Source organism: Dermacentor variabilis, chromosome 4, assembly GCF_050947875.1.
Source record: "Dermacentor variabilis isolate Ectoservices chromosome 4, ASM5094787v1, whole genome shotgun sequence".
Classification (NCBI taxonomy): Eukaryota; Metazoa; Arthropoda; class Arachnida; order Ixodida; family Ixodidae; genus Dermacentor; species Dermacentor variabilis.
Genome location: NC_134571.1, coordinates 26,552,234 through 26,560,969, shown reverse-complemented (window position 1 = coordinate 26,560,969; position 8,736 = coordinate 26,552,234). Strand labels below are relative to the sequence as shown.

Here is an 8,736-nt window from a genome sequence, read left to right as displayed (position 1 = left end):
GCTACAAAAGAAACCCATACGGGTTCCTCGAAAGAAAAGCCTCAGAGTTGAAGAAAAATTCGTCCTGGTCCGGGACTCGAAACCGGGACCACCGCCTGTTCGGCGCCGCCGCTCTACCATCTGAGCTAACCAGGCGGCCAGCAGATAGCAGGGCGAAGTCGAATTTGTCGACAACACGAAGCAAACGCATGTGTTTGACGTAGTTGTTCTGCGGAAACCCGCAAGGTGGAGAGAATGTTGCGGTCTACATTGTCATACGCTTCTGTAATGTCTAAAAAGCCCACATATAACTGTTGGATGTGAGGATATGAGCTCCATCTGGTGTTGCTTTAAGCATGCTTCCTCCGCTTTCCTCCTCACGTTTCTGCTGCACACTTCTTCTAAGCTTTCCGCCTCGCGCTCTTTTTCCTCTGGCCATCTTTCATTTGCCGCTGCGCCCTGCGTTCACTCTTTCATCATTAGCTGTGCTCGTTCGCTCGGTTACGCTGAGGGAGGTCGAGGCATGCCGACGCAGGTACTACCACCTAAGAGCTCCGCTCTAAAACGATGACTAGCACGTTGCGATAGGACCAGAGCTGAAGCATGTCCTTGGGCAGTGTGTTGGGCACATCCCCCAAATGGCTGAACAACACAACATCGCTAATCCTTGGTCAGGTTTGTTACTACATGACAATGCCTTTAACAAAAACGACAATAGCATTACTCGATAATTCTTTATTGTGTAAATTTTGTTTCCTGGATTGTCGCGCCCTCAATTTTTCTGTGTTTTTTTCGTGTCTCTATATATGCAAGGCGTCCCATAAAACTTTAGCCAATGTTTAAAAATATGCCGAAGCAACCTAGTCAGACATAGCTAAATTGAATGGCGAATGTCTCGGTTCATTGTATTCTTCTTATTTGCATAATTATTCAAAATTCTTTATTAACTTCGCAAGCATTAACTTTAGGGTAAAACGTATGATAAGAAAGTTGCAAGGTGCTCAAGGAAACGCCCAGTTCCTGAAATGAATGCAGGGAGATTAGTGAAAGCTTCCTTTACCTTACACCTGTCTTATAAGACAGCGCCTATACAAAACGAGAAAAAGATAAATAGCAATACCCTCGGCGAGAAAGATAACCACCACCGCAGTCACATCGCCACCCTCCTCCTCCTCCTCATCCTCCTCCTCCTCCTCCTCATCATCATCATCATCACACTATATCACACAGGACACAGCGCGCGAACTATAAACCTTTTAACAGATAAAAGTATAAAATTATTGGTACGAAATAGGTTGCGGTGCTGGCTAAGCGTATGAACGCGCTCTCTTGCACGCGAGGAGTTTATAACTCGAAGGACCACTCAGCGGCCTTCAACTGGAGAGTAATGCTTTCGCATTCACAACTCATAAGAAGTGTTTAGGTGTACTCGGATTTTTCCCTATCGTGGTTTGTAATTAAGGCACACACATTTTTAAAAAAATATTTTGGTAGCTAGAACGACGTTGCAATGAACTACTCTGTAAATTATCGTTTTGCAGAGCGATGCAGAGCGGCTTATTCTATATTAATCGTCTTGGCTTTATGCTATCAGACAGGAGACACAGATGGCGGTTTCGGAGGAGAGCATTCTGCTATTTCATAATAAACAAGCCCATTGTGGGTATACAGAGATACTCCACGGGGGCTTTGAAATATGTCGGCACTGATCCGAATGGTGCTTAAGTCGCACATTTGTAATACGTGAACAAAGTTACGGAAAACGAGACTCGCGTGGAGATGTTCTGCGCATCTGCTCTGTATTTACAGAGTTCAATTTATATTTACAGTTACTTTCATCTTAGATTCCTATGACACCAGATGGATGGATGGATGGATGGATGGATGGATGGATGGATGGATGGATGGATGGATGGATGGATGGATGGATGGATGGATGGTTGGACGGACGGACGGACGGACGGACGGACGGACGGACGGATAGATCTATGGATTCGTAAAAACATTACCCGAATGGCTCGGCCTAGCAGTCATGGTTTGTTTCAACAGTTATCATTGCAAACTATTTAAGGGTTTCTGTATGTTTTTCTTTTAGCTTTTTATGGTCCCATGTTACGTGCTACTGAACATCCCACACATGCACACGCAGACATACACACGGGCACATATGAACATACGGAGTCGCGATTAAGCATAATTATGAAATGTGGTCATAATTACAAAGTCCTAAAGATAATGCAGATAACGCACTTTACTAATCATACTAAGCCACAAACTGCATAAGCTTTCGAAGCGGGGCTTATGGACACGTATTAATGGTCGTCATCAGCATCTTGAATGAGTCCCCTTCCCTTACAAAAATTTTTAGTAACATTTTATAAACCGTCTTTAGACAAATGTTACTAGAACCTATCGACATTCTATAAACCGTCTTTAGACACCGTAACAACTTCCTAGTAACCTCCTACCGACTATTGGCCACCGATATTGAATTGAAAGTATAGATATAATATGTCGATAGAATTCTTATCGACTGCTTATTATCTTATGTCGATAGAAAGTGTCAACTGTGAAGCGACTATTTATTGACTACCTTTATACATCCTAACAACGTGCTAGTAACATCCTGTCGACTATTCGCCACAGACAAATAGTTGACAGGATGTTAGTAGGAAGTCGTTAGGATGTATAAAGGTGGTTAATAAACAGTCGCTTCACAGTTTTTAGGAAGTACATAAAATTTTATTCAGAGGTAATTACTTTTGCAATTATACATTGCAAAAATAAGCTTTCATTATCTCTGAATAAAATTTTTATTTACTTCCTAAAAACTGTGCAGCGACTATTTATTAACCACCTTTATATATCCTAACGACTTGCTAGTAACATCCTGTCAACTATCTGTCTGTGGCGAATAGTGATTTCCAAGTGTCTAGGTGTGACATGCAACAGAAGAAGACAGGTTTACATTTGTGCTTGAACACATCCATTTAATATCCCCGGGCTAGTAATGAGGACGAGTTTTCCAGCTGCCCTGAAAGTAGGCTGAAATGTTGCGTTGTGTAGTCTAGAAAAGAGAAGAAAAAAGGCAATATATTAGTTTTGCTGCAGTGACATTGCAACACACCATGCATCTGTTTCTTAAAAAGGAAGTGCACAAGACACAAGTTTTCAACCCTGTGAGCTCTAAACATCTCCACCTGTTTTGTGCAAAGTCCTAAAATGCATGAAATGACTGAATTAGTGCATTAGAGCTGGGAGCGTGATGGATGTGCGTAACACCAACAGATGCATGACACATAAGCTCTATCATACCAATTGTCATCTACAAACAAAAGCTGTAAATCAACTTCAGTTTAATGAACTTCGATATTCGTATTGTGACCAGTACATGGAAGTTTCATGTGTGAATTATCTTAGGAAAGGCAAGGTGCCAGTCAGAACTGTGCTGCAGCTTTGCTTGGGCACAGGTACATACAAGAGTTGACTTTTGTGTTGCACTTAAGAACCACGAAATGATACAAGCAACATGTAAGCAGTTGAACAGGCATTATGGACGTTCTACAGCAAGATTAGAAAATGCTTTTGCTGTGCAGGCAGACATTGTCAAAGCGAGCTTGTTACTAAACATGTTAGCTTTCCACAAGAAAGGATATTATATTATCAGTGCATTCATGTGACCAGGACCTCTATCACAAAAATACATATGCCAACAGTAATGACAATTTTCTAGTTATGGTGGCAAAGCTTGCATTATAATATGCTATTATAATCAGGTTAATAGCTATTTTAGCAGGAAAGAAAGGAGTATACCCTAAAATAGCACTGAAATTGCCATGAAAGGAGTTTTGTTGAAAACTGCACAAAGAATATTAAGATGCTTTTTTGTGACACACACACCTAGTATGGTGTTGACCTTCTTGGAATCCAACGGATCCTTCTGTGGAAGGCATTTGACAGTTGCCCAAAGAAGGACCTCCCTTCAATGTCTTCTATTGAAAAAAGGGCTTTAAGGAGGCGCTCCGCGAAGTGAAAGCCTGGGTTGTTAGCATCCAGGCACAGCCTCTTCAGCAGACCCTTTTCAACATATACACCGCCACTGATGTCTACCTGTGAAACAATACAACAAGCACAGATTCATTTTATACACATATGATCAAGGAATGGTTAGGAAATAGGGTAAGGTTTGCAAAAACAGAAGTAGCTGCTCTTGTTGATTCGGTTTAAAGAACAAAGCAGCCTTACGTATACCATACATGCATTGTACTGAGCTGTGTACTTTTACGTAAGACTAGAAAGTACTGCGAACTTCAATGCGAAAGAAAGACATGCATCTGCCTAGAACGAAGCAAATGTGTGCCACCCCTTGACACAGAGTGAGATCTGGTGCTGTTTTAGTGATTAGCAGACATTGAAAGCTTCAAGCCTCATCGAGTATTGGGCCAAGCTGTGCTCGATTAGTGACACACAAGTGCTTGAGAACTATCAAACAAGATGCAATTGTCTTCAAATACAATTCTGACTTCCCCTTGCAGACATGCAGTTTTCAATTTACTGACTGCACTTAGGTGTAAAGATTTTGTCTGACAGAGTGAATAAACCACATACACAAGCAGCATTTTCATAGTTAGCATAGTCTTTAATAGGTACTGATACCTTAAATTTAGAAAGCCCTCTATATTGGGCCTCATCAAAGTAATTTCATAAAAGGTTTGTCAAGGTAGAAGCATAGAACTTTAGTCATTAGAAGACAGGTGAAAGGAGTTAATTATTGCAATGATTACTGAAAATTAAATTTTAGACAGCTCATCCCTATGAGAAATTGATGCAAGCAGTTTGTACATGTCACATAAGCATTTAGATATCAAAAATAGGGATTAGAGAAAACCCTCCCTTGGAGGTTCATTAGTGCAAGCAGCCATGCCCTCGAAGAGACATAACTTCTTTTTCTGTAGGCAGAAAGAGGCTCGAGTATTTTATTGACACATATATGTGCCCATGCATATATGTTGTCTCTGTTGTAAACCTTTTTTTTCATGTACATGCAAGGTGTGTTTATAACATCTCATTGTGCACAAAATTTGCGTAATAATTTAAAGACCGCGATTTTGTAGCGATGCTATTCCTTTTCGCTATTCGTTAGTAGTCTGACCGACGCCCCGGCCCGTGCTACGTACTGCAACTGCCGGCCGTTAGCGGTGGGCGAGAAGAGTGATATAGAATCGAGGGGTAAGTAACGCTACAAAATCGCAGTCTTTAAATTATTACGCACTGCCGTAACCTACGATTGCAAGAGCTGACATCTCCTTATTAAGATTTGGTTGGTCTGTGTTTCTTAAAGGCCGGCGTTTGATTGAAATGTCTAGATTAAAAATAAACCTCGTTATTGTAATATCGGCCTATATCCGCTCTGTAACATAGAAGACAAATACGCGAAGACACTCAAGAACATAAACAATACACACAGGTTCTCGCGACGCGGACCTCCAAACCGAAGTGTATACATACAAAAACCTTCATACAAGCTTCTATCTGCTTAAGCGTCAAACATAGCAATCGTGTGTCAACGCGCAAAGCCCATGATACATCGACGTATACATTACACATGTACTGTACTTGCGGGGATTCCTATATAGCGAATAACTTCTTGCCAGGAAACTACCGAACGAACACCAACTTTCAATGCGTTTTCATAATTGTGTGCCCATTCAGGCATTGCAATCAAGGCGGGTAGCAGAATGCAAGTACGCTGTAACATCAGAGGAAGCTTTCGTGAAATTGCTTGCTCACAGCAACATGGCTAACATTCGATAGGAAAGCGCTTTGCTCTATCTAGTTACACAACGCTCCTTACGTAAATCATGAGCTTCAAGAATGCGCGCAAGCGCCAAACTTGCTTACCTTTCAAGACTTGGCAAACGCTCCTTCGTCAAACAGGTACAGAGGCACCGACGTTTCTCTGGCGCAAGCACTATAGAACTTGCGATGAACTCCAGCTCCACAAAAGCACAACCTTCAACAGTCTTCCATACACTACGATTCGAAGCCCCAGTACCAGACTTTTTCACGAGAGCGCGGGCAGGCAGCTCGGCAGAACAAAGGCAGCTCGGACGGGCGCTGTACTAGGGCACTCACTGTCGACACTGGTGGATCGCTCGAAACACACGGCGAACTAATGGCGTTACACGAGTCCGGAGGGTTTGGGATGGTTACTGCACACGACAAGGAGCACATTTTGTCTAGGCACTTCTAAAATATAACTCAAATATCACCCAAATGCAAGGAGCATTCACTACAACCAACGTGGTGTGTCGACCAAACAAATACTGCCGTAGCGCCACTCTGCGGTTTTTAGAAAAATGTATCTTAAATAAAAAAATTGCGTGTTTTTTCCTAATAACATTTCGTAGGGTCTTTTAATAGATTGTTTGGGTCCAAAGGTGTGTATATTGTACTTTGTGATACCAAGTTTAAGGAAATGTATATATAATAAAGACGAAGCGGATGTTGCCTTCAAGATTCGCAATTGCTTCAGGTGCATGCAGCTTGCAAAAGCACGGCCTTCGAGATCGGACTTTGTCACTCAAAGGAAGCCGTAGCTGGGAGGCGGACAGGCATTTAGGCCCCAATCGTTGGGTTTGCAGTGTGTAGGTAGGCTTCCTTATTTATAAAGAATATACAGGGACTTAAGCCGAACCATGAGCGAGCTATACAGACACACGCGGTACGATTCGGTGTCTGATCCGACGTGCGGCGCTGCATGCTCCGGCGATTCGGGGGGGCACACGGTGCGTGCACATGTGCGCATGGCGTGCATCCGAAAGACTGAGCGGCGCGTAAGCTCCGCCCACATCCAAGTCCCCCCACCCAGTCAGCCCGGGTTGTGGGGGAGTACCGGGGTCAATGTATCGAATGATGCTGGGTTGATGAGTACATGAAAGCTCTGGGACGCGGCGCCTCTGGTTGCCAAGTCCTCTTCCCATCTGACAACGGTACCAGCTCCCCAGCTTGAGCTCATATCCACGTCGAGAAACGCAATATAAACAGCTCTGCACAACACTGCTTCGCTTTACGCGAACACTGTCGATAAAATTATCCCCCTGCGAGTGACAGAACACTTCACGACGGCGCGTTGTCCACTGACGGCTCCACTAAAGCCAGCGATAGGGCCGGTAGGCATAGCTAGGCGGACGCTGCGGCCGACGGCGCTTGCGATCCAGCCCGAGCTCGTCGAGGAGCGCTTATTTTTGCCAAAACAATCAACACTGTACACATTAGGTCGGTCGTAATTAAATACAATTGGTTTACTCGACGCAGTCGTTGCGAAGGGCAAACGTGCAAGCGAAGCGAGCGGCCTCGCTCAGACGGTCGGTGTGTGATGTCTGCCCGCGAAATGCCCTCGCGTCGCGGCTCCCGATCTCGCCAGTAGCTTAGTGCTAGTGTACTAGGCGCTGGTTTGCATAACAGGCACACGTTCGAGATAATTTTACTGAACTGGTAACTATTTCATGTCGGAAACAAACTGCAGCAGGCAAAGAAAAAAAAAACTGCGAGAAACCGGCCAGCCAGCACCGCCTCCGTTGGACGCTGAAAATCTGCCCGGTTTGTCGCACGCTGGACGTCCGATCCGGCGCTTCGGCACGGCAAAACTCCTCGATTCGGGCTGCCGTTTCGGCGCGTCGGACGCCGGGTCGGACACCGAATCGGACCGTGTGTCTCCCGTTTTGGTTGGCGAACACGAGCCGATCAGCGCGCCGTCCGTGCAGCTCCGTCTGCTTGCAATGGTGCATGGCCTACGGACTTCTTTGACACCTACTGAGCACGAATTCATGATCACCGCTCACATGCACGCTTCCCATGGCGCTAGCTGTCGTGTTTTCGAGAATACGTGCCCTCATGTTGAATTGGTGCGACCATATTTCCTCTTAGCGTCCGGTATTAGAAGCAATTTTTTTCTATAAACATTCTACTATCATCTGTTACTAGGAAGTTGATTAAAAATTAGGAAAACAGTTACTGTGCAAAAAAGCATTTTTTTTAAAGCAGCCAGTCTTTGCATATTCATTTATAGTTGAGATTATGTTATCTGTTCATTTTTCACTAAATAATTTTTAACAACTTTCTAGTAACCAGTGTTACTAGAAAGTTGATTGAAAATTGAGGAAATTTACACCTGTGCATGAAACAAGACTGTCTTGCACCAGCCATGTTCACTGAATAATTATAACCTTATTTAATAATATTCATGCATGTTTTGTAACTTGGGTTATGTACTTTATGAACATAATTATTTTTATTGACTTCCTATTGAATGGTGTTTCTAAAAAGTTAAAATAGTGTGTCTTAACTTTCTAGTAACTTTCTTTTTACATACTGAAGTTAGAAAAGAAGCAACCAACTTTCTTTTGACAAACGTTACTAAAAAGTAAAAGTCAATAGGATGTTACTAAAGTTGATAGGAAGTTCATAAAAGTTCTAAAGAAAGTAAGGAAGCATTTTTGTATGGGTTTAAGCATCTCTGCAACGAAATCGACATTAAAGAATATAACACTACTGTTCAAATGATATTCTAATCAGTAATTTTCTAATCAGCAATCTGTAGTGTTTGCTGCAGGCCCCTCACGTTATGATTCGACGCAGAATATACTCTGCTTTTAGATAAACGTGCTCGCAGTGGAAACTTCGCGAGACACCGGTGTCCGAAAAGTCGAAAGTCAACACCGGACAAAAATGAAAAAGAAAGAAAGAAAGAAAGAA

General features: G+C 43.1%; 1 long non-coding RNA gene across 1 annotated transcript; it reads right to left on the bottom strand.

The window, feature by feature from the left end:
* Positions 1-2,883: 2,883 nt before the first annotated feature.
* On the bottom strand, positions 2,884-6,234 carry LOC142578837 (uncharacterized). The gene is made up of 3 exons (XR_012827324.1): positions 5,881-6,234; positions 3,880-4,089; positions 2,884-3,046 (listed from the first exon to the last, which is right to left on the bottom strand). It is a non-coding gene; the product is annotated as an uncharacterized LOC142578837 (long non-coding RNA).
* Between the last annotated feature and the right edge of the window lie 2,502 nt (positions 6,235-8,736).